Source organism: Phyllostomus hastatus, unplaced genomic scaffold, assembly GCF_019186645.2.
Source record: "Phyllostomus hastatus isolate PE091 unplaced genomic scaffold, TTU_PhHast_1.1 phas_scaffold_555, whole genome shotgun sequence".
In the NCBI taxonomy this organism is placed as follows: domain Eukaryota; kingdom Metazoa; phylum Chordata; class Mammalia; order Chiroptera; family Phyllostomidae; genus Phyllostomus; species Phyllostomus hastatus.
The window spans coordinates 12,831,275-12,857,101 of record NW_025334036.1 but is presented as its reverse complement, the minus strand read 5'-3'; the positions used below and the strand labels follow the sequence as shown (position 1 = coordinate 12,857,101).

General features: G+C 43.5%; 1 long non-coding RNA gene and 9 other non-coding genes across 10 annotated transcripts; all 10 read right to left on the bottom strand.

Moving 5' to 3' along the window:
• Nucleotides 1–1,123: 1,123 nt before the first annotated feature.
• LOC123809864 lies at nt 1,124–1,203 on the bottom strand. The gene has a single exon (XR_006784150.1). It is a non-coding gene; the product is annotated as a small nucleolar RNA SNORD115 (small nucleolar RNA).
• Nucleotides 1,204–2,921: 1,718 nt separating this feature from the next.
• On the bottom strand, nt 2,922–3,001 carry LOC123809868. The gene has a single exon (XR_006784154.1). It is a non-coding gene; the product is annotated as a small nucleolar RNA SNORD115 (small nucleolar RNA).
• A 1,677-nt stretch (nt 3,002–4,678) lies between these two features.
• On the bottom strand, nt 4,679–4,758 carry LOC123809865. The gene has a single exon (XR_006784151.1). It is a non-coding gene; the product is annotated as a small nucleolar RNA SNORD115 (small nucleolar RNA).
• A 1,322-nt stretch (nt 4,759–6,080) lies between these two features.
• On the bottom strand, nt 6,081–6,161 carry LOC123809859. Its single transcript, XR_006784145.1, has one exon. It is a non-coding gene; the product is annotated as a small nucleolar RNA SNORD115 (small nucleolar RNA).
• Nucleotides 6,162–8,596: 2,435 nt separating this feature from the next.
• LOC123809863 lies at nt 8,597–8,676 on the bottom strand. Its single transcript, XR_006784149.1, has one exon. It is a non-coding gene; the product is annotated as a small nucleolar RNA SNORD115 (small nucleolar RNA).
• Nucleotides 8,677–9,956: 1,280 nt separating this feature from the next.
• On the bottom strand, nt 9,957–10,036 carry LOC123809862. The gene has a single exon (XR_006784148.1). It is a non-coding gene; the product is annotated as a small nucleolar RNA SNORD115 (small nucleolar RNA).
• A 1,719-nt stretch (nt 10,037–11,755) lies between these two features.
• Nucleotides 11,756–11,835, bottom strand: LOC123809866. Its single transcript, XR_006784152.1, has one exon. It is a non-coding gene; the product is annotated as a small nucleolar RNA SNORD115 (small nucleolar RNA).
• Nucleotides 11,836–13,558: 1,723 nt separating this feature from the next.
• On the bottom strand, nt 13,559–13,638 carry LOC123809861. Its single transcript, XR_006784147.1, has one exon. It is a non-coding gene; the product is annotated as a small nucleolar RNA SNORD115 (small nucleolar RNA).
• A 48-nt stretch (nt 13,639–13,686) lies between these two features.
• On the bottom strand, nt 13,687–15,564 carry LOC123809572. The gene is made up of 3 exons (XR_006784024.1): nt 15,450–15,564; nt 15,065–15,107; nt 13,687–13,819 (listed from the first exon to the last, which is right to left on the bottom strand). It is a non-coding gene; the product is annotated as an uncharacterized LOC123809572 (long non-coding RNA).
• On the bottom strand, nt 15,321–15,400 carry LOC123809860. The gene has a single exon (XR_006784146.1). It is a non-coding gene; the product is annotated as a small nucleolar RNA SNORD115 (small nucleolar RNA).
• Nucleotides 15,565–25,827: the final 10,263 nt, after the last annotated feature.

The window sequence follows — 25,827 nt, the reverse complement described above, 5'->3', positions numbered from 1 at the left end:
ACCATGGAAATGTTAAAGCTGGGGCCTACACACCGGCTGTGAACTTGCACTTCCAAGTGTCCTTTCCCATCTGACCAGATCCCACAAAGAAGCAAACAAGCACTGCCTCACCAGGACACAAAAGAGTCCTCATTCCCACGCAAACTGAAGCCACACTGAAGAGCCAACAATAATTTTCAAGTATGCCAACATCCAGCCGGTTACCTTCTGTGTTAATGCCAAGTTCCACCCCGCATCCTTTATGGCAACCTACCTGGGGGGAGAAAGTGTTAATGGCCCACTGGTGACCTGATACCAGTGAAGCACAAGATGTCAAAGAAACCGACTGAATGCATCTGACTGTCAAAAGGCCACAGTTGTCTGTGGACATGGGGAAACCTCCTGGTTTTGATGAAGCTCACATTCAGTTAGTCCTAAACTCAACAGCGCTGAGCAACAAAGACCTGTCGGAAAAATCACCACTGCACTTCGTTCACTGCATACCACCAGTTTGGTCACTGTTTACATAAAGTTGGCAAAATCCCAATGCTGACCATGGTACTTATCACCCATTGGGGACATGCAAATCGTGGGTAACAAGCTATGCTCCACCTGACGGGACACTTTCAGGGGACCCCACAGAAAAAAAAATCATCCTCTCAGAGTCTGATTCATTACAAATAAGAAAACCTTTGGAGTTTTACATGCCCCATCAGTAGGAACGATAAGCCTAACATATACCCTGCACGCCAGTACTAGGGATTAAGACATCTTCCACACAAATGCCTTTACTGCCTGAAAGCAAGCCTCCTGCTTACATTTAGGTTGTCTCTGGTCTCCAGCCAAGACACCAGACATCCACTCACCGCTAAGGCCACAGTCACCACCTTGCCACATGGTCCCACTGCAAGACACAAAGAGAAAAGAAAATGTTGGAAGGACAGGACTCAAGAACTGCCTTCCAGGAGGAACAAGTGGGCACCCTCAAACACTGGGACCACACCAGGCCGTGTTCCCAGGGCAGTGATCAGGTGGAGGTACATGGGAATCCCCCAAAAGACTACTGCATCCAGAACCCGAATCCCACCTCTGTGAAGGGGAATCAAAGTCCTAATCGTGGTGCCTCAAGTCTGTCACCTACTCTGGGCCTCAGCGTGAACATATTGAGCATGATTTTTAAGTCATCCTCTCCTTCAGGGCAGTGTCAGTTCTCATCATTGACCCAAAGCAGGCACAAGCAGGCACTTGTACACCTGCACACGCGTGTGCTCACCAGAGATGGTCCGGGACCTGAGGACACCAAGGAGGGCTGGGATCTGCATGTGTCCAGTTCTGGAAGAAGCCCGACATAGAGCACCGGGAAGCTGGATGCCAAACAGAAGTCTCTTTTGAGTGCATGACCTGTAAAAAACAGTTAAGTCAGTTGTCTGCATTATTTACTACCTTACTCTTAGGAATAAAGCTAATATATTTTTCTCCTATACGTGGTAATGATCATTCCAAAGGAATTAATGAATAATAGAACAAGTAAATGAACAAACAAAAAACTCAGCAATGTTTACAAGAAAGCAGAGTAAGCCATTTCTAGGCCTTTCACTGCAAAAGCACACAGCAGTGGTCAAGAAGGGTCAACACAAGGCACACTGCTCACCCCTGCCCTTGAAAACAATTAGCCACACTCAAAACCCTGAGCAATATCATTGCTCAGGGTAAACCACAGGACTCCATGAAGTCACACACAACTTATTCAGAACAGAAATACAGGGACCTCCCATTGTGCTCACATATTCTGTACTCTAGGAGAAGCCCAGGCATCATGGAAACCTTCCAGGTGGGGCCTAAACACCAGCCATGGATTTCCACTTCAAAGTTGTCCCCCATACATGACCACATCTGCCAAGCAGCCATGCAAGCGTTTCCTCACTGCATGAAATGGAGCCTCATTTTCACACTCTGAAGTCAAAGTGAAGTCACAACCGTGGCTTTTTATAATTCACATCATTGTGCATCTCAATGTTTAATAGAAGTGCGCTTCCCCCTACATCATTCAGGGCAACTGACCTTACCTGGGAAGGAAACACACCAGTGGTGCAGCTGGGGGTTGAATTTGGAGAAGCAAAACCAAATCAAAGAACCAACGAAAAACAAACTGTCAAAAGCCCATGATTCTCTCAACAACCATGGTGAAACCTTAGTTTTGCCAAAGCTCGCATTCAGTTACCCCAAAACTCAGCATTGTGGGGCAACAAATTCCCACGAGAAAGAATATTGCTGCACTTCAATCTCTGAACACGTCCAGTCTGGGCATTTTTGACACAAATGTTAGTAAAATTCCAGCAACAACCCTGGTATTTATAACCCACTAACGACACGAGAAATCATCGGTAACAAGCTGTGCACCAACTGACATGACATTTGCTCAGGAACCCATGGATAATGGAATTTGGCCCCTCCGAGTCTGATTCATTACAGACAGAAAAGAAATCCTTGGAGTTTGAAAGGTCCCATTTCTAAACACAGTGGTGAAATTTAGCCTGCATCACTACTGAGGATTAACAGCAGAGAAATGACTTTGCTGCCAAAAAACAAGCCTCCCACTAACTTTGATGTTGCCTCTGGTGTCCACCACAGACACAAGACACCCACTCACCTAAAACATTAACACCATGGCCACCACCTTGCCACATGGTCTGCCTGCAAGACATTAAGGAGAGAAGAGAAAAACAAGGAGTTGGAAAGATTCACCTTAACAAGACCCTCTGTGAGGTACAAGGCGGCACCATCAAAGCCCGTGACCACGAGCAGGCCGTGTTCACAGGAAGTGATCAGGTACAGGCACGTGGGGTTCCCACATGAAATTACATGTATTGAGAACCCAAATCCCCCATCTTTGTGGGAAATCGCACTCCCCAAAATGGTGCCACAAGTCTGTCACCTACACTGGGCCTCAGCGTAATCGAATTGAGCATGAGTTTTAAGCTATCATCTCCTTCAGGGCAGGAAGAGTTCTCATCATTGACCCAGTGCAGGCACATGCAGGCACCTGTACATCTGCACAAGCGCACACTCACCAGAGATGATTCTCGGAGGTGAGGACCCCAAGGAGGGCTGGGATCTGCACGTTTCCAGTTCTGGAAGAAGCCTGACATGCAGCGCTGAAGAAGGACAAGAGCAAAACTTTTTTTTTTTTTCAAGTAAATGACCTGAAGAAACAGGAGAAAAGACAACCACCTGAACTATTTATTCCATGAATACTGAAACTGAACTAATGCTTATTTGGTTTCGGTGGTAATGTTCATGCCAATGATGAAAGAATGAACGGATAATAACTAAGTAATTGGTCACACTCAGGACACCAGGCTAAGACTACTGCTCAGGACAAGCCACAAAAGGACACCCTAAAGTCCCACACAAGTCACTGTGGGGAACCCAGGTATCAGGAAGCCTTCCACTGTGCTCACTTACTATATTCTAGGCAAACCCCACCACCACAGAAACTTGCGCAGGAGCCTAAGTACCCACTGTGAACGTGCACTTCCATGTTCCCTTTCATAATGAGAACTACATGAGTGATTCCTCACTGGACACTGACAGGACACATCAGGTGTACTGAAGTATAAGTGATTATACAACAGTGATAGTCAAAAATATGCCCCATGCCAAGCCTCTCACTGTCTGTGCTGAAGCAAACGTCTATGGGGCATCCTGTTGGGGTGTCCATGTTTTGATGTACCGGAGCCACACACTCTACACACTGTGACTGTAAAAGACAAACTTGATACTGTTTGAAGTAGAGTTATGTCTTCCGTTGGGCCACATTCATAGCCATCCCGACTGGCATGTGGCTCGCAGGATGCTGACCTGACATTCCTGGTCAGGGTGACCCTACTGGAGGGAAAGCCCTATCACTGGCAAACAAGTGGCTTGTTTTCAGGGACGCACAAGAGGTCGAAAGACCTGTGGTATCCCACTACAATTACTTAAGCCCGTGAATCCGTAAATGGACATGATGACGCCTTAATGTCTTGACTACACCCACAATGAGCCTCCAAGTCAACAGTGCTGGGCACCAAAGGCCTGTGGGAAAGGATCTCTGGTGCACGTCAATCTCTGGAAGCTATTCTCACAGTCATTGTTACACAGTGTTGGGACATCCCAACACTCACCATGATATTATCATCCATCCAGCATGTGAGACTGTGAGTATCAAGCTGTGTACAAACTTACAAGACACTTGCTCAGGAACTCATTAAAAAAAAAAATCAACACTCTTCTCAACTTTATACAGATAGAAAAAAAACCTTTTAGTTTTTGAGTTTCAGCCCCTAACACTGACCATCAAAACATTTATTCTACATCAATACCAAGGTTTCAGGAAGCCTCCCACTTACTTTCATGTTGTCCCTGGTCTCCATGCAAGACCACATACACCCATTCAGCTTAAACAGTAAGGCCATGGCCACCACCTTGCCACACGGTCAGCCTGCAAGACACAATGAGAGAAACAAGGAGTTGGAAAATTTGGCCGCTAGTACGGCCTTCCATGAGGATCAAGGTGGCACCCTCAAAGCTGACTAACACGAGCATGCCGTGTTACACAGAAGCGATGGGCTTCAGGCAGGTGGGATTCCTTCAACAGAATGCTGCTTCCAGAAATCACAGTCCCCCCATCATGGTGCCAAAGACTGTTGCCTACACTGGGCCTCAGCGTGAACATAATGAGCATGATTTTTAAGTCATCCTCTCCTTCAGGGCCATATGAGTTCTCATCATTGACCCAATGCAGGCACATCCAGGCACCTGTACACCTGCACATGCACACACTCACCAGAGATGGTTCCCGGACCCGAGGACACCAAGGAGGGCTGGGATCTACACATGTCCAGTTCTGGAAGAAGCCTGACATAGAGCACCTGGGAGCTGTAGGCCAAACAAGTCTTCTCAGGAACAATGACCTGGAGAAAGAGGAGAAAGACCTGTCTAAATCATGCTATTACGTCACTCTTTGGACTGAGCTAATGCAAGCTTCCCTTTTTTATGTGACAACGATCATTTGAAAATAAATACATTAATGAATAAAGAGAGAGATAAAAAAAACAAAAAAAAAAACATCCTCCAAAAAGCACAGTATGTATTTCCTCAACACACGGAACCAGATGCTGCCTTCTGGTGTAAAATGAACTCAAGTAGAGATACAGTGGTGTTTTTAAACTATTTTAAACATCAAGGTTTTCACCAACTATATACCATGATTTAGGACAACCCAACTGGAGACAAAACACTACCAATGGCACATCAGCAACCTCATTTTGGTGAAGAGCAAGGAATGAGGTAAAAGAACCAAACTAACAACCAAATTTACAAAAGCCCATGAATTTGTCGATGGACAAGGTGGAATCTTACCATTTTGTTGAAGCTGCATTATTTAGTGTGAAATTCGACAGAGCCTGCCAACCCCCAGCAGGAAAGATTGCAACACTTCTATCTCTGGACTCCACCAGCATGGTTGTATTTTACCCAAAGGTTTGGTGAAATTCTAACACTAATACAGACACTGATCACCCATTAAGCACATGAGGATTATGCGTAACAAGCTGGAATACAACTGACATGACACTTCTTCAGGGGTCAGTGGACCGAGAAAGTAGCCTCCTTAGAGTCCACCAGCATTAGTACTAAGAAGGACACCTTTGGAGTCTGAAGGTCCCGTTCCCAAAACGGACTCATTAAGAATACAGCCAGCTTCAGTGTTGAGGGCAAACCTGCATATAAAAGTCTTTACGGCCTGACTACAAGCTTCTCCCTCCTTTTAGTCATCTCTGGTCTCCATCCAAGACAAACACCCCACTCCCCTTCTACATAGAGGCCTGCGCTACCACGTCACCCATCATCTGCTGCAAGACACAATCAGAGAAACTGAGATGGAAAGTTGGATCCTGCACGGCCTTCCAGGAGACACGAGGGGGCACCATAAAGGCCATGACCATGAGCTGTTCATGGGGAAGAGATGGGGTGGAGGCACATGCGATTCCCTCAAGAAGAGTGCTACCTCCAGAAATCATGGTCCCCCCATCATGGTGCCGCAAAGTGTCACCTACTCTGGGCCTCAGCGTAATCCTGTTGAGCACGATTTTTAAGTCATCATCTCTCTTCAAGACAGTATGAGTTCTCATCATTGACCCCACGGAGGCACGCTCCTGACATCTGGACACCTGCACACCTGCACATCATATGCTCACCAGAGATGTTTCCTGGAATGGAGGACACCAAGGAAGACTTGAGATGTGTGCTTCTCCAATTCTAGAAGATGCCCGACAGAGAGCAAACTGGTAACTCTAGGCGAAACAAAACTTTTTGGAAAATGACCTGAAGAAAAGAAAGACAGCCGTCTAATCTACTTATTCTGTCATTATCAGGACTAAAGCTGATGAATGTGGGTCTCTAACATGGTAATAATCATTCAACATAAAATAATAAACAGATAACTTACATAAAAAAGAAAAACCAAGGAAAGAAAAATAAAAAAGAACAAATAAAAGGCAGACAGAGAAACAATAACAAAACAAGGCAAAAAAGGCTCACGACACTGAAGCAAGCACACACACAATAAAACCACTCCCGTGACTCTCTCTTCAAACACAGTGCATTCGTCATGACAGTGAAGACCACGCATATGGCTCATCTCTGGTAAGTGACAGATAGGTAAGTGAAAAAGCACAGGGCTAGCCTTGTTACTATGAGTAAAACACAGTTAACGCTATGAAGTCACCCACAATTTAAACTGGGGAACCCATATCTGCACACCTCCCATTGTGTGCACTGGCTTATCTGAGGCAAACCTGCCCAACACAGAATTTTTCAAGCCAGAGCCTAAGCACCAGCTACAGATTTGTACTTCAAAGATGCCCTTTGTGTCCGACCACCGCCCAAGTGGCCATGCTAGTGATTCCTCCGTGATTACACACCTGGAGCGCCACTTTGGTAAAAACGAACTGAAATACCACTCAACAGTGATTTTGAACTATTCTCAACACAATCCACACCCCACATTGGGAAAATGCAGGTGTCTACCTGCCATGATTTAGGACAACCTACCCAGAGAGGAAATACTACCAATGGCACATCAGTGACTAGACTTTGGTGAACCACCAAGGGTAAAAAATCAATCCAGATCAGACAAGCTTACAGAAGAGCATGAACAGGTAAGTGATTCAAAGGTGGACAGAGAGCTAGATAGTAAAATGAAAAAACAAAGCAATAGAAGACAGCACAGTTCCAACTGAAGACACACAAAAAACTCACTAATGTTATTTTACCACAAAACACGAGGCACATGTACTGGAAGGTGAAGACACGCATACTGGTCATTCCAGCATTCACACACAGGGTCACAGGCAAACTGCTGGGTGAGCCCTACTGCTAAGTACAGAACACATAAAGACACCAGCAAGTAGCATGCAATTTACTCTGGGGAGCACACAAATCTGGACGCTTCCCATGTGGCTCCCGTGCTATATATTCTAGGCAAACCCCTCCCAACATGGAAACTTTCCTGCTGGAGCCTAAGCACCAGCTATGAACTTGCACTTCAAAGGTCCCTTTCACATCTTACCACATCCACCCAGAGGCCAGACAGGTATATCCTCAAGGGTACACTACCAGAGTCTCATTGGAACATAAAATGAAGTAAAGACACACACAGCAATTTACAAATATTCTCAACATGGTGCCCATCACCCATTATGAAAATGCTGCTGTGTACCTAGCATGGAGAGGGAGACCTAACCGGAGAGGAACACTGCCAATCGGACATCAGTGACCTGATTGTGGTGAAGCACAATAGGTCAAAGAACCAATCAATCACAAGGAAATTTACAGTAGACCACGCATCTCCCAATGGACGTGGTGAGGCCTTGCTATTTCACTGAAGTTTCACTGTTCAGCCCCAAACTCAACAGTGCCTGCCAAGGAAGACCGACGGTAAAATATCACTATGCCACTTCAACCTATGGACTGCATAGGAATGGTTGTTTTTTTTACAAAGTTTTGGTGAAATTCCAAAGTAATTAAGATACTGATCATCCATTAAGAAAATCAGAAGTATTGCTACTAAACTGTGCACAAACGGACCTCATACTTGTTCAGGATCCAATAGAAAAAGATATGGCCCCGCCCAGACTCTACAATCACAAACAGAAAGGACACCTTTGGAGTTTTAAGGACCGACGTATAAAACTGACTTTCATAAAAAATCAGCCTGCTTCAGTGTAGAGGGTAAAGCAGCACAGAAGCTTTTGGTGTCTGACAACAAGCTTCCCCTCACTTTCCAGTAGTCTCTCATCTCCAAACACAAAGCCCCACTCACCTTCAACATGAAGGCCACGACCACCACGGTCTCTCTGTAAGACACGAGAGAAACAGAGTTGGAAAGACTGGCCTCATATGTGGCATCCTGTGATGAATGAGGGGCACCGTCAAAGGTGCCAACCACAGCAGGCCATGTACATGCAGCAGTGATGGGGTAGAGGCATGGGGATTTTTCTCACAAAATTTCCCATTGCTCAGGAGGGAAACAGCACTTCCCCCATCATAGTGTCACAAAACTATCACCTACTCTGGGCCTCAGCGTGAACATATTGAGCATGATTTTTAAGTCATCCTCTCCTTCAGGGCAGTATGAGTTCTCATCATTGACCCAACAGAGGCACATGCAGTCATCTGTACACTTGCACATGCGCACACTCACCACAGATGGTTCCGGGAAATGAGGACACCAAGGAAGGCTGGGATCTGCACATGTCCAGTTCTGGAAGAAAGCCGGCACACAGAATCAAAAATGCTCCAGGCCAAATGAAAATCTGGACTCCTCCCATTTTCATTACTTGCTATATTTTAGCAAACCCCTCCCAATATGGAAACTTTCAGTGTGGCGCCTAAGCACCAGCTATGGACTTGTACTTCGAACTTCCCTTTCATGCCTGACCACTTCCCCCAGGAAGCAAAGCAAGTATTTCTTCATGAGACACACTGCCTGCCTCATTCTTGAGCAAGATGACGTAAAGATAAAACAGAGAGTTTCAAATATTCTCAACAGCACACTTATCACAGTTTCAGCAAATGCAGCTTTCCATCTGCAACAGTGAACGGCAAACCATTCAATGCACATCAGCACCCTCATTTTGGTGAAGCACAAGAGGTCAGAGAAGCAATCAAACACAACTAAACTTACAGAAGCCCAAAGTCTGTCAATTGATGTGGCGAAGCCCTACTGATTTGTGTAACCTACATTATTTAGCTCAAAACTCTACACTGCTTGCAAACTAAGACCCATGGAAAATGTCACACCACACTTGAATCTCCGGACTCCATGGCATAGTTACTTTTTACCCAAAGGTTTGGTGAAATTTGAACATTAAAAAAATTTAAATTAATCATCCAGGAAAAATATGAGGATTATGGGTAACAAGGTGGGATACAACTGATATCCCACTTGTCCAAGGTCCCATGGAAAAAGAAAATGATCCCCTTAGATTCCAGAATTATAAATAGAAAGGACACCATTGGAGTTTAAAAGTCCCATTCCTAAAACTAAAGTTGTAAAATATTAGCCTACATCAATAAGCAGGTCACATCACCACATAAATGTCTTTACTGCTCGACAATGAACCTCCTGCATACGTTCATGTTGTCTCTGGCCTCCTCCAAGACAAGACACCCACTCACCTTCAACATCAAGGCCATGGTCACCACCTTGCCCATGGTCTCCCTGCAAGACAAAAGAAACAAGCACTTAGAAAGACTGTCCTTGGGTACAGCCTTCAGTGACGAACAGAGAGGCACAGCCATAGCCTATGGCGACAGCAGGCCCTGTTCTCAGGGGAAGTGATGGGGTGCAGAAGCGTGGGATTCTCTCAAGAAAAAGCTGCCTCCAGAAATAACAGTTCCCATCAGGGTGCCACAAAACTGTCACCTACACTGGGCCTCAGCGTGAACATATTGAGCATGATTTTTAAGTCATCCTCTCCTTCAGGGCAGTATGAGTTCTCATCATTGACCCAATGGAGGCACTTCTCTGATAGCTGCACACCATGCACTCACCAGGGATGTGTCCCGGAACTGGGGATACCATGGTGGATGAGCTTGGGATCTGCACATGTCCGATTCTGGAGGAAGCCTGAAATGAGAGAGAGCCACAAATGGACTACGTAAAATGAAAATCTTCTTTGGGAAAATGACCTGGAAAAGAGTAAAACACATCCTCTAAACTGTTACTATCCCATCAATATTGGAACTGGACTGAATGTATGCTGGTCCTTTCAGAGCTAAAAATCATTTGAAAAACCAATAAATGAATGAAAGAATGAGTACATGAGTGTATAAATAAATGAATAGCAGCAAAAAGACAGGAACCCATGAGAGGTTCCAACAATGTTGATGCAAGAACATACACAAACACAAAACACAGCCTCTTGTGTTCCACTATATAAAGATATGGGATTTCTAATGAAACTTGAAGACAGCCCAGGCTGCTCCTCCCTGGTGCTGAAAACCCAGGTCACACACCAAACACCAGAGAAGACCCAGTGCTGGGGGTAGAGCACAGAATGACACCATGACGCCCATGGTTTACTCCATGGAACAGATTTCTGGACACCTCCCATTTTGCTCCTTTGCATATTTATCTACACTAATCCCACCCATCATGGAGCTTTCAAGCCAGAGCCTAAGCTCAGCTGTGAACTTGCACTTCACCATTCCCTTCTGAATCTGACCACATCCTTCATAAGCTATGCAGGTGTCTCCTGACCAGAAACACAACTAGTTGGTGATTGAATTTGATGAAGTTGAAGTAACAAGTGAACATCATACAGTGATTTTAACTAATCTCCACCTTGAGTCTATCACTTTTTGTGTCCAACTGAATATTTATCGGGTATCATTAAGGCCACAGCAGAGAGCTGATTTTGGTGAAGTATATGAGGGCAAATAGATTATATACAGTCACATTTTTAGAACCCTATAGTTATTGAAAAGGACAATGTGTAACCTTAATATTTTGTCAAAGAGCACAGTCAGATGAAAACTCAACAGTGCTGGGCAATGAAGGACCATAGGAGAATAATTTTTCCTGTACTTCAAGCTCGGGATGACACCACAGTGATCAATTTTTACACACGCTTTTGGGAAATTCCAACAGGCGATGGTATGATACCCCATTAATGATGTGAGCATTCTCAATAGCAGGCTGTGTACAGACTGACATGACACTTGCTCACGTTCACATAGAAAAATAAAGTAGCACATGTAAGACTCCAATTCATTACGTACAGGAAGGAAAGAAATCTTTGGAGTTTTAAGGCCTCATCCCTAAGGACTGCCAAACACAAAACTGAGCCCGCATCAACACTGCAGGTGACGGGAGGACAGAAGCATCTCTTCATTGCCCGCCTGGAAGCCAGCCTCCCACTCATGTTCGAGTTGTCCCTGGTCTCCACCCAAGACAACAGACATCCACTCACCTTCACCATTACAGCCACGGCCACCGCTGGGCAGCAAGGACTCGCTGCAAGACACAATGTCAACAAAACTAGTTGAAAAGACTGCCCTCATGCATGGCCTTTCATGTTGAATGAGGGGCACCATCAAAGCCTGAGACTACAGCACACCGTGATTATGGGGAAGTGCCGGGGTGCAGGCATATTGGATTCCCTCATAAAACTGCTGACTCCAGAAACCACTCTCCTCACCATGGTGCCATGAGGCTGGTGCCTACACTGGGCCTCAGCGTGAACATATTGAGCATGATTTTTAAGTCATCCTCTCCTTCAGGGCAGTGAGAGTTCTCATCATTGACCCAGCAGAGGCGCAGACAGGCACATGGATGACTCCACATTCAGTACACTCACCAGAGACGTGTCCTGGATCAGAGGACACCAAGGTGGGCTTCAGATCCACACCTTTCCAACAATGGAAGAATCCTGACAGAGAGCACCCTGGAAACCCTAGGCCAACCAAGTGTCTTCTTTTGGAACTTGGCCTGGAGAAAGAGGATTAAGACAGGGGACTAAATCACTTATTCATTCACTCTTGGGAATGAACAAATGCATGTTTCTGCTTTCTGCAGCAATGGTCATTCCAAAATAAAATAATGAAGAGACAAATGAATACAGAAAGAAATAACAGAGGGAGAGACGGAAGAAGGAACAGTAGAGGGAGAGAGGAAGGGAGAGGAAACTGGAATAAAAATATGAAGGAAGAATAAACAATGAAATGAGTCTAAAGAGGTTTAAGACCACTATTGAAGAGCACATCAGCTAAAGCCCATACTATAATTTTCACTGTAAACACGCAGCTGTCATCTTTAAACATGAAGACAAAGCAGGAAACTCATCTCTCACATTAGAACAATGGGTCTCACACAAACACTGGGTGAGTCTTGTTGCTCAGGGTAGAGCCCACAATGATTTACGAAGTCTCACACACTTTACTCCAGAGCACAGAGATACCAGGGCACCTCTCAGTGTGCTCACATGCTATATTCTAATCAAACCACACCCACCATGGAAACTTTCAGCCAAAGCCTACACAGCAGCTAAGAACTTGCACTTCAAAATTTCCTTCCATATCTAACCACCTGCCTGAAGAAGCCAGGCAAGTGTCTCCTTAACGGACACACAACTGAATGCCTCACTGTCATCAAAGTGAAGACACACTGTGTTTCTGAAACGTGCTCAACACTTTGTCTGGCACTGTGGGTGCAGCTGCGTATCCCTATGTGGCATCACTCATGAGAGGAGAAACTGACAACGGCACACCAGCGGCCTGTCTTCCAGGATGCACAAGAGGCCAACAAACCAAGAGAACACACCAAACTCTCAAAAGCCCACAGCTGCATGATACACATAGTGACGCATTATAGCTTTATCAAAACCACATTCACATTTAGCCAAATCAACAATGTGAGGAACAAACGTGCATGGGAAGAGATTTTCACTGTCCCTCAAACTGTAGATGTCACTGATTTGGTCATTTTTTACACATTTTTGTGAAATTCCAACATTGACCGTGATATTTATCTGGCATTACAGATATAAGAATTATGGGTATCTAGCTGTGCAGAAATGGTGCAGGATGCCACAAAAAAAAAACTAGTCCTCTTAGAGTGGGATTCATCACAGAAAAGGTGGAAATCTTTGATATTTTGAAGGTCCCAGTCCTCATGTGCTTTTCAAATACACCCTCAATTATTACTGATGTGTAGGGCAGCATGCCAAAGTCTTTACTGCCCGAAAGGTAGCTTCACAACTTACTTTCATGTTGTCCCTGGTCTTCATCCAAGACGAGACATCCACTTGCCTTCAACATTAAGTCCACGGTCTACGCTCTACAACATGATCTCCCTGCAAAACACAAGGAGATAAATAAGGAGTTGGAAAGTTTGGCCCCTGCGTGCGCTTCCATGAGGCACAAATCACAGGGAAGAGATGGGGTGCAGGCACATGGGAGGGATTCCCTCAAGAAAATGCAGCCTCCAGAAATAACACTCTCCTTCATGGTGCCGAAGATTGTCGCCTACACTGGGCCTCAGCGTGAACATATTGAGCATGATTTTTAAGTCATCCTCTCCTTCAGGGCAGTATGAGTTCTCATCATTGACCCAATGCAGACACATGCAGGCACCTGTACACCTGCACATGTGCACACTCACCACAGATGGTCCTGGACCTGAGAACACCAAGTAGGGCTGGGATCTGCACGTGTCCACTTCTGGAAGAAAGAAGCCTCACAGAGAGTGCATGGGCAAGTCTAGGGCAAACCAAAGTCTTCACTTAAAAATGACCTGGAAAAACAGGAGAAAGACAGCTGTCTAAACTCTCGATTCTGTCTCTTTGGCACTGAAGCCAATACATTTTGCTCCTTTCTGTGCTTTGATCACTGAAAAAATGCATGCCCAAATAGGTAAGTAAATAATAGAGTAAGAACCAAGTGAAAACTCAACAACTTTCATTTTAAAACTCATGCATAAAAAACTAATCCTAAGATTCATTATAGAAACACACAGAACTTGTCATGAAAAGGTGAAGACGATGCATTTTCTTATCCCTGGTGTTAAAACAATCCTCCAGGGAAAACAATGGGTAAGCCAATTGCTCAGGAAAGATCACAGAATGACACCATGGAGTCACATGATTCTTGTTCCAGGGAACATGGATATCAGCACACCTGTGTGGCTCACTTGCTATATCCTAGGCAAAAAATTCCCAACATGGATATTTTCAAATGGGAGCCCAAGCACTAGGTACAAACTTGCACTTCAAAGGTCCCTTTCATATATGATCACATCCCCCCAAAAGCCATGCAGAAGTATCCTCAATCGCACAAAAATGGAGCGTAAGTTCCATGAACATCGAAGTCGAGCAAAGATACAACAGGGATTTGGAAATACTCTCAACGTGGTGCCCATCATCCGTTGAGAAATGTGGAAATCTACGTAGTATGGCTGAAGGAAACCTAACTGGAGAGGAAACACTATCAGTGGCAAACCACCCACCTGACTTTCGTGAAACTAAGAGGCCCAAAGATCCAATTGAGGACAACCAAACTCACAGAATCCCACAAATCTGTCAGTGGACATGGTGAAGCCTTATTGTTTTGTTGAAGCTACACTATTTAGTCCAAAACTCAGTAGTGCCTACCACAAAGGCTCACAGGAAAACAGCAATGTAGCCCTTCAACTGCTGGACTCCTTACAATGGTTATTTTTACATGAATTTGGTGAAATTCTAACACTAAGCAAGATATTGATCATCTGGAAAGCATGAGGATTCTGGGATATAATTGACATCACACTTCTTCAGGGTCCCATGGAAAAAAAATGGCCCCCTCGGAGTCCAGTGTTATAAATTGGAAGCATACCTTTGGAATTTAAAGGTCCCATTCCGACAACTGAAAGTTGTAAAAAATGCAGCCGCCTTTAATACTGACATTAAAGCAGTACTGAAAAACATCATTACTGCCTCAAAATAAGCTTCCTTTTACTTTCACGTTGTCTCTCATCTCCAGCCAAGATAAAGATCCCACTCACCTTCAACTTAAAGGCCACGGCCACCACCTTGCCCAAGGTCCCCCTGCAAGACACAATAAGAGACACACGAAGTTGGAAAGACAGGCCTCGTATACGGCCTTTCATGATGAACAAAAGGGCACCGTCAGAGCCCATGAGCTGGAACAGGCCGTGTTCACTGGAACGATCAGGTAGAGGCACGAGGGATTCCTGCTTGAAATTGCTGCCTCAGAAATCACTCATCCCATCATGGTGACATAAGGTTGTCACTTACACTGGGCCTCAGCGTGAACATATTGAGCATGATTTTTAAGTCATCCTCTCCTTCAGGGCAGTATGAGTTCTCATCATTGACCCAACAAAGGCACAGGCAAGCATTTGTACGCCTGCACATGCGCTCACTCACCAGAGATGGTCCTGGATCTGAGGACACCAAGTCGGGCTTCAGATTGCCTGTTTCCAGTTCTCGAAGAACCCCGACGTGCAGAGCGAGAGCAGCTCTGGGTCAAAGAAAATCTTTTTTGGGAATTGACCTTGAAAAAAAGGAGTGAAACACCCATCAGAAACATTTCTTCTAACAATTCTGGGAACTTAAGCTAATACATGTTGCTCTTTTCTGTGGTGACGATCATTCCAAAGATGGAGGGAATCAAAGAATGAATAAATGAGTATCTACATAAATAAATAACATAAAGAAAATGACCCAAAGAAAGGCTGAACAAAGTTCACTCAAGCACACACACCACTGATAATGAAAGGTGAACACAATGCATACTGCTTATTCACAGCCTTTCGACAATGGGTCACACACAAAATACTGGGTGACCCTATTACTCAGCGTAAAACAAAGAATGACACCAAGAAGTCACATGCAATTTTCTCAATGGAACACGGGTATCTGGACACCTCCTATCTGTTCACTTGTATTCAAGGTGAAACCTACCCACCATGGAAACTTTCAAGTGACAATCTAAGCACCAAAAGATTATTACTGCATTTTAATCAATGGATTCCACTTGAACAGTATATTTTTAAACAAGGTTTTGTGAAATTCCAACACTGACCGTGATACCCGCCCATTAAGCACATGACAATTATGGGTACCAATATGGTATGTGAAAGATAAAGGGTTTCAAAATAACAATCTAGCCTTTCACCTAAAGGAATTAACAGGGATACAGGTAGAGCTCATTAATCATTGTCAGGCAGTAAAGATAAAACAACAGAAAACATACAAAGAACTCTGAAGGTCTATTTTGAGTCAGGAGCAGATAGCTAAAGAGCCATAAAAATTTGAGGAACAAACTTATTTCCTTCTTGGACCCTTATCATTTAATTGAAGGCATTCTAAACAAAGCAAGTTTCACAGGATTTTACATATTCTTTCTTAGGGCTGATCACCTGGGGAACCCGCCCATTCCAGCACAGGGTGGCGCCTACCACTAGCATTGTTTCAGGCTTAAGTCATTGTTTCAGGCTTAAGTCAGGAAGGGGAAGTAAGGCAGTGAAGAGATTAGGAGACTTCTGGAAGACAGAATGAGGACTCAGGCTATGTCAAAGTGGAGGGACCAGAGTCCATCACCCCCTTTTGCTGTAGTCCCCCAAGTCGTTCCCTGGGGCCTCCCAATGATCATGCCTGTCTTAAGTCGTTGCTCCCTTGGGGAATCTTACATATCATTCACTAAAAGATCAAGCATTGGGGACCAGGCAGGGTGAAGTAAAGTGGGCAGAGGCAGTACTCCTTCCAGGGAGGTAAGCTTTGTCACCCTGATACAAAAGCTACACAAAGACATCATGAGCAATTAAAACTACAGGCTATTATTCCTTACGAACATCCACACAAAATCCTTAACAACATATTGCATTGGCCAGAAGTCTGTTTACTTTTTTTATTTCAATAAAATAGAACACATATTTCCCATTTTCACCAATAACGTTATTAATTTGGATATTCAGAGTATGTCAGCTATCTCCTGCTATTGGCTTTTACTGGGTACAGGCTGCAGGTGCTACTAAATGTCTTCCAATGTGTAACAGAGCCCTACAGCAAAGAATTACTTAGCCAAAATGTCAGTAGTACCAAGAAATTTCACAATCGACTTTTGACACATTTGATCAGTCATAGCACCTTCTCCATACACGACACAAATCTTTTTTTTTTGCATTTCAATTCCATTTTTACCTTTCTGGAAATAGTAAGATACGAAAATGTTGCATATCTTATTCTACCTTCAATATTAAAATGGCTGCACAAAAGTTCAACTTTGATACGTTTTTTAAAAAGCAGACTAATATGACAGCTGTCACAATAAACCTAACAAAATTGTTTTGAATGAAGTTATACACAACTAGGCACTATTAAGAGCCATCATGCATAAAGAATGTAATGGACATTTTTGGCAAATCCAACACTAGAAAACCAAATTCAACACCAAATTAAAAATATCATACGCTATGACCAAGTAAGATTTATTCTTGGGATGCCAGATATTTCAATATATAGAACCCAATGAATCTGATTTACCACATTATCCAAATAAAAGATAACACTTAATATGATCATTTCAGATGTAAAAATACCATCTGACAATATTAATATTCCCCACCCTTTCCTGCTAAACACACTCAACATAGTATGCGTAGAAGAAATGACCCCAACATAATAATGCCACATATGACAAAATCATTGTACACAAATGTGAAATGCTTAAGGCTTTTGTGCTATACACTAGTAACAAGACTGAGATCCCAGCTTATGCCATTTCCGCTCAACACAGCACTGCAAATCTGATTCACAGTGATTGGCTAAGGAGAAGAAATAAAAAGCATCCAAACCACAAAGAATTTAAGTCTGTTTGTAGATAAGATGATTTATATGTAAAAACGACCTGAAGAATTTGCAAAAAAATGTTAGAATAAATGAATTCAGGCAGCCTGAAGGAAACAAAATCAACGTACAAAAATCAGCTGTATCATTCTCAGTGAGCTCTCCGTAAAAGGAATTCATAAAATAATCTCATTTACAGCAGGACCCAAAATAATACACAGGGATACAATGAACCAAGGAAGCAAAACATCTATACACTGAAAACTGTAAAGCGTTGAGGACAGATATTAAAGATACCACCATTACATGAAAATGTGTCTTATGTTAATGAACTGAAAGAACTGGTATTGCTAAAATGACCACATGTCCCAAACAGGTCTTCAGATTCAATGCAATCTCTATCAACATCACAATGACATTTTTCACAAAAATAGAAAAAAAAATCCTAAAAATCACAGGGAAGCAAAAAAAGACCCCAAAACTCCAAGCAATGTCGGTAAGAATAGTAAAGCTAGAGACCTCAATATTCATTATAATGCTACAGTAATCAAAACACGGAAATAAAAGCAAGCATATGGACCAATGACATAGAGAAGCTGGAAAGAAACCCAGAAAACCACGGTCAACTAATCTTCCACAAGGGCACCGTGAGTACAAAATAGGGAATATCTCTTCCAAAAATAGTGCCGGGAAACTGGATACCCACGTAGCAAAAAAAAAAAAAAGAAAGAAAAAATGTGGGGGGGATGGGAAGGAAAAAGAGACGTATATTACGACATGCACAACAAATAAAGTCAAAGACTTTAACAAAGAGTTTAACACCTGAAACGGTAAACATAGGAAAAAAGCACCCTGATGTTGGTCGGGGCAATTTTTTTTTTTTGGATAGGACACCAAAAGCAAAACTGAACAACTGGCCTACACAGCAACGGAAACAATAAACACGATGAAAAAGCAATATACGGTATGGTAAAATATATACACGCGTGTGGCCCATCAAGGTGGTGGCACAGGTAGACTTGGACCTCGCCTCCTCACAAGAATACATCAAATGTACGTGAGTATTTCAAGAAAAATCCCAGAGAGGCACTGTAGCCCAGCAAACGCGGCACAATAACCAACTGACTGACCTCACCTAGAGAAGGCCAGCAACCCAGGCCGGAATGCACAGATGAGCACAGGTGAGCGCCCTTGTGGCATTTCGCTGGACTTGGATGGAACGTAGAAGCTCCACCCAGGTTCCCTGGCCCCCAGCACGGCGAAAGAACTCGTCCCCAGCCACCCGCAAAAGAGCTACTCCAAGCAACAACAGCAAAGCCAGACCCACCACGTGCTCACAAGAAGCCGCTCACTTGGGAGACCATACCACGAGGTGGTAGCTGCTTTGCGCTCCCTCCTTGCTGCGCACGTCTCGGCTTCCCGAAAAAGCACCAACAGAATACCGCAACACCCACCGACCCGCGGGGCCACCCTGTCCAGCAAAGGTGCGGGAATGAAGGGACACAGCCCTCTCACAAGCATGGCGGCCCCAGGAAGAGGAAGTGAGGCCCCTCTACGCGCCAATCCTGCCGGAACTACCTACCCAGGCCCAGAGAGAGCTGGGAAATACCCAAGAGACCCTGGGGCCACGCCGGCGCAGGAGGCTGTCCGAAAAGCAGGAAGAGGCGGGGCTAGTAGAGCCCGAAACTGATAGCACAGGGTCTACCCAGACGCTGCTCCTTCTGAGGATGTTTTAAACAATAGGGTGAACTTCCCACTTCCTGAAGTGGAAGAGAATCCCGGAGCCTGCAAGGACCAGTAGTGCCCCTCAGAAAACGGACCTAGCCAGGCTCCAAGGAAACCAAAAACCCAAATAGAAATGATAAGAGGCCCCTATGTTCATTACAGCGTTATTCGCCAAAATGTGGGAGGTGACAAGTGCCCAACAATACATGCGTGGATAAAGATGAGGCGCATCTAAAAGATGGAACATGACTCGGCCTTTAAAAAAAAAGGAAATTTTTCCCCTTGCAACTGCATGGATGGACCTATACAGTTTACTAAGAGACATAGTCACGGAAAGACAAATACCATAATTTCAGTTACATGTGGGGTCCACACAACAATAGAAATGAACAAACACAAAAGGAACCGACTCATACCTACTCGAAACAGACTGATGGCTCTCAGAGGGGTTTGGGGTTATACATCTGGGTGTAAAAGGTGAAGGATTGAAAAAGTGAAAATTGGCAGCCACAAAATAGTTGTGGGGATGTAAAGTACAGCATTAGGAATATAGTTAACAATATTGTAGTGACTATGGTGCTGGGGCTACTAAACATATATATGTCCACCCACTATGTTGTACATCCTATACTAATACAATATTGAGCTGTCCCTTAAAAAAGAAAAATCGCTTAAATACTACACAGCACATAAAGAAATCTTTGTAGATCTCTCCAGAGCAGCTGAAAATAAGCCTTAGGTAGCTCATCTTATTTGAGTAAAAAAGATATATATAGACTGATTTTCAGTAACAGGGCTTTGAGTCCCAGAATTACAAAAGGATCGGACCGACATTCTTCAACATGAAATCAAAAGTTGGTATCTACAACATTGGAGTTTGAGTTCCATTAGTAGCCTGACTTTTCCTATTTTCCTTTTTCCAAGTTACTAGGGCATCTACTGTCCAATCTGATGTTTTTATTCTAATGCATGGTATCTTTCCCAAATTTGCTATGTCAACATGTTCTTTGGTCTGAGTCATTCCTGCTTCCATAGCTGTATTTTGAATAGCCTGAGTCAGTCCTACATCCCCTCCCAAGAATGGCAGCCATGCTGGGTGTCAGAATAATTTTTATGGCATCAAATGTCCTCCTGACCCAAACAATACCAGCTCCCTTATGCATCAATCTGATGCTGAACTTCTAACCAGAAATACCATCCTTAAACCCTGTTCCAGAATAGTCTGGGCTTTTGGCAAATTCAGTGAAATTAGTTGGAGTAGTTTACATTGTGCCTGGAGTGGAGGCCACCAGCTCTCCTCCTCAGGAGTCTTTCTCTACCAAAACAGGAATAGACAGCAGTCAGACAGGAGAACTGCACCTAAGGGACGCTATTAGTAATGATAATAATAATAATGATAATAAGAATAATAAAAACCAGGAAGCTTCTAATTCTATTGAATTTTACATCCAGAAGCAAAAAAATATCTGATCTCAACACTGTGGCTGAAATTCTCAGGACCCCTAGGTATTCCTAGTTGAAACATAATTTAAAACTATGACACATGGAAAACCTAACATCATATGACAGAGCTGAAGCTATCTGCTTGGGCATTTAGACCCAAACAAATAGGACTCAATAGAAACGACATCATTGAGCCCTGACTGGTGTGGCTCAGTGGATTGAGCACCAGCCTGCCAGCCAAAGTGTCACGGGTTCGAAAGCCAGTCAGGGCACAGGCCTTGGTTTCAGGGTAGGTCCCCCAGTGGGAGGCTCATGAGAGGAAACCACACATTGATGTTTCTCTCCCTCTCTCCTTCCCTTCCTGTAAAAATAAGTAAAATCTTTTTTTGAAAAATTAAATACATCATTGAATCATAACACTTGGTCAACTTTCAACTATGCAAGCTTAGCATGGAAGTACAATTCTGATAAGGGTCATGTCATGTACATCACTTGTAGAGAGGAGCCTATCATAATGTTCAGGTCTGAAAGAACAGGCCTCCATTCCCTAGAAGCAAGTTTCACTAGGTTGACGGTTTATTTGGGATTTCTCAATCAGTAAAGGCAGCCTTAATCCACGTAATGGTGCATATCCTGGAAGTCATATTTTCTGCTACGTACAAGGTAAAAAAAGGAACACGTAATTTCTTAAAATTATGAGAAGCAAGCATCCAAACTGGTTCATACAATAGCATCGCTCAGTTGAAGGGGGACAGATGGAGGCGAAAAGAGTATTCCACAAGACATTATCTGACCAGGAGTAGAATTTTTACTCTAATGAAGTTACGAAACCCCTCCCCTATCCACTAATTGAGATTGTCACCTCTGCTGGGCCCCCTGGAAGCCTATTGAGCGTGAATGTTCTGCATTACATCTTTCAAGACAAGATCTGATCATCCACTAAAACCGCAGCAGCCCCACTCCTGGAACTCCCTTCTCCTGAAATCTCCTACAAGGAAAAGCACCCTTCATCGCGGGTTCCAAGTGCATCAAAGGTCTCAGATTTACTGTAGAACAATCAGGGATTTCGTGGTGCCCCATGGGGAGTGGGACAAAAGGTCACCTTTCCCAATGGCTTCTGTCTGAGGACAGGATTAGGGGAGTAGTCAACAATGAATGCTACATGCCCTACTGGGTAAGGATCAGTGGGTTGGGTGTCAAACTGAAAAGTAAAACGGTTGCCAGTTTGATTCCCAGGCAGGGCACGTGCCTGGGTTGTGAGTTCACGCCCTGGTTGGAGTGCAAACAAGAAGGAGCCAATCAGTGTTTCCAACATCATTTTCCTCCCTCTTTTTCTTCCTACCATTTCCTGTCTCTAAACATAAATAAAATATTTTTTAAAAAGATGAGTACTACATCTCTTGCGTCCGCCTTGCTCAGGTGTCCCTGTGATCCCTGCATGAGGAATATTGGTTCTCCTTACACAGAGAAGGCTTCATTCCTTTCTGTATACACCACTGATTTACCAGACAGTCAAGTCAAAGAGACCAAGACACCCTGGCCTCAAGCACATTATCAGGAGTTTTTATATAGAAACAAAACCTTACCATTAACCAGTCCCAGGCTATACCTTCGAGGAAGCAGAGCAGAAAACCACAGCCTCACTCACAGCACAGATTTTCCCCTTAAATAATAACAGGTACGTATCAGGTATCAGGCTGCTTAGAATTTTAGTTCAGCCTCACATATGGGCAAAGCAAATGTTCAAATCTCAATCTTTTTGGTCCACTTCCTAAGGTCCTTCTGTGATAAGTGGTTCATTTATGATATCCAGTTACCACAACACTTTATACCAAACTCAAAATAATGTACCAGATATAATTCATCTACATATGGATTTAAATATAACCAATTATACACCATAGAAATAATAACAAGGAATCACAAGAATTCTCAATTTAAGGCAAAGCTCAGGTACAAAGATAAAGTTTTTCCCCTGAGTCTTGTATCTTCTGAGTCACTCACAAACAGAAGAATTAGCCATAATAATACATTTCCTTAAAGAATAAACCTAAATATCTCAGAGGCTAGTTTTTATTAGTGCAAACATCTATTTGGAATTACAGTTAACCCTTGAACACCTCGGGACTGAACTATGGGGATGAATTATCTGCAGATTTTTTTTGCAATTGGTGTATCCACTGCACATCCAAGTTTTCCAAGGGTCAACTTCAAGGTCAAGAATCTGCTTGTGCAAATGTTCCAGTGCAAGCATAGTTGAGGCCCTCACCCTCTCTTTGTTGAAGAGTCAACTGCGTATTTCTTTGTAACCATGGCGGGGGGGGTCCATATTTTTAGTCTTTTATTCTGAGTTTTCTACCTCTTGTTACTGAAGTTTCCTTTTTGAACTCAACTGTGAGATGAGATGGTTCTTTCCTGCACTAGAGGGTTTCTTTTAGCTTAGTTCTTTAGCTTCTAGTTCCACACTATGAAGGTAATTATCCAGCCCTGTACCCTGTTTGATGAGAATAGTGGAGCTTGAAATCCCATTTAGGGAAACTGGTTAGGACCCAAAACTGTTACCCCCAATTTCTGTACCCACTCCCGTGGGGCTCGGAGCAAGAATTTTCATGGTATTGAACTAGACCTACATGCCACCAAGCTTTGGAAGAATAACATCTACTGACCACTAGTCATCTTAGGCCTGTTAAACCTCTGATCAACATGCCCTTCCCTGCCTGTGCGGAGTCATACCTGCGAGGGTGCCTGAGACCACCAATGGAGAAGTCCTCCGAAACAGATCCTGAAGAGGTGAGGCAAAGGTCTAGACTGCTCCCCTTCCCTTATAGCCTCCACTATCACCTGAAAGGGAGAAAAGGAAGTCAACATTTTAAGACATATATATAGATAGATATAAATGCACTTTGTGTACTTACAGTCGGAATGCAAATGCACGTGCACATAATCTAATCTAACACAAAACTCTCTGAACTGTGGGTAGCCTGTGCAGGCTGGGAAGACAGAACTTAATCTTAAGTTCTGTGTGTGTGTATCTCACAGGCACAAATTCAAACAGGACCTGCCTTCCCCCTCCCCCCAAAAGCCAATAGAAAGAGACAGGGGCTGCCTCATCATTATGTTAACAAAATCAAATACTTCCATAATCTAAACACTAAATATTCTGAATCAATTTTTTGCTATTATCAATGAAAATAAATAATATGGAAATTATTATTTAATCAATGATAAAATGGTATTCATAAAAAATGGTTTCTCTAATACTCCCTGCCAAAGTCAGAGAGAGGCACCTGACAAGTTCATTGACAAAAAGCGCTGCCAGCTTATCAACTTTCATTAAGACCATTGTTTCAGGGAAATATGCATGTCAATAGTATCCAGGTATCTAGAAAGATTAACTGAAATGGAATGATTGTTTTCTGAACAACAGTATAAAATTTGCCCCAAGGCCATTACCTAGGGACTTGCAGCCTTTCTGGGACATAATTGGAAACTACTAACCATTCTTCATCTAAAAGAAATCACAAATGCAGTATTTTAATCTACAGTCTTGACGAAAGCGACTGAGGTAAATCATCATTATCAAACAAGCTCAATATAACCATAAAGCTGATGTGACCACATGCATTACAATATTGAGTATTCCCCAAAATGCCCAGAATAATGGCTTCTGTGTGATTACTGATCGCAACATTGTCAATCAGCCACTGAACAAGAGAAAAATTGTGTGTATCTCTAATATCCTAACACTCTTTCTGAAGCCATCTGCAAAATACCATAAGTATTATCAAACATATTTACAAGTTTCCCTCTATTATGTCAATCATTAAAATATCTTGTAATATTGTATATAAAGGAGTAACATTTCTACTTATTTTATTATTTTTCAATGTACTTTTAAAGAAAAGTTCAGCAAAACTTGCAAAGTTTTAAGTTTAAAGTTTACCAACATACAAATTGGTAAAACATGCATTTGTCTTCTGAACATAAACTGTTCATACAAGACCACTGTCTTCTTTCATTATTTTGCTTCTTAAAGCAGTGCCCTCACACCCTACAAGGACTTTCACCCCACAGGTAGCTTCTAGAAAATTAAAACAGAGCTCATCTCCCACAAACGAAAATAGGGGTCTTCTCCAAGGTAGACCACCTCTGCCAGGGGCTGTGAACTGGGCACATGGTGCTCCAAGTCCCTGCCTCATCCAGGTCCTTCACCTTGTTCATCCAACACCTCTGAGCACACTGAGAGCTGCTGGGACCAGGAAAAATCAAACACCCTGGCACTCTGACCTTGAAAATTGTGAACTCAGAGGACTCAAATCAAAGAGAACATGGATCATGCGAGCATGCACCTCTTCAAGACCAAAGGAAAAGCCCTACAGAGCAACACTGACCTGGAATGGGAACTCCGAGTGGGCCAAGGTGAGCCACCACAGAGCCAGGCACACAGGCCACGCCTTCCCTGGTAGAACCCAGTGACCAATGAAAGCAAGGACTTCAAGGCAGCCCAGTGAACTCTGTGAAAACAAGAAAAGACAGGACATCCAAAGGAACCTCACGGAATCACATTACCACCCACCCAAACTTCCTGGCTGGCCCTCTGGGTCACCAAGCATAGCATCTGGACTTCAGGGTAAAGGCCAAAGCAGAGCAGGTCAGTGGCTGGGCTCTGTGCATCTGGATGCACTGAGGAACTCAGCCACACGATCTGCAAACAACTCCCTCTATCCCCACTACCAGCTGAACTGCAGTCACACTGCCTCAGCACGACAAAAAGGGGCCACAGGTTGAC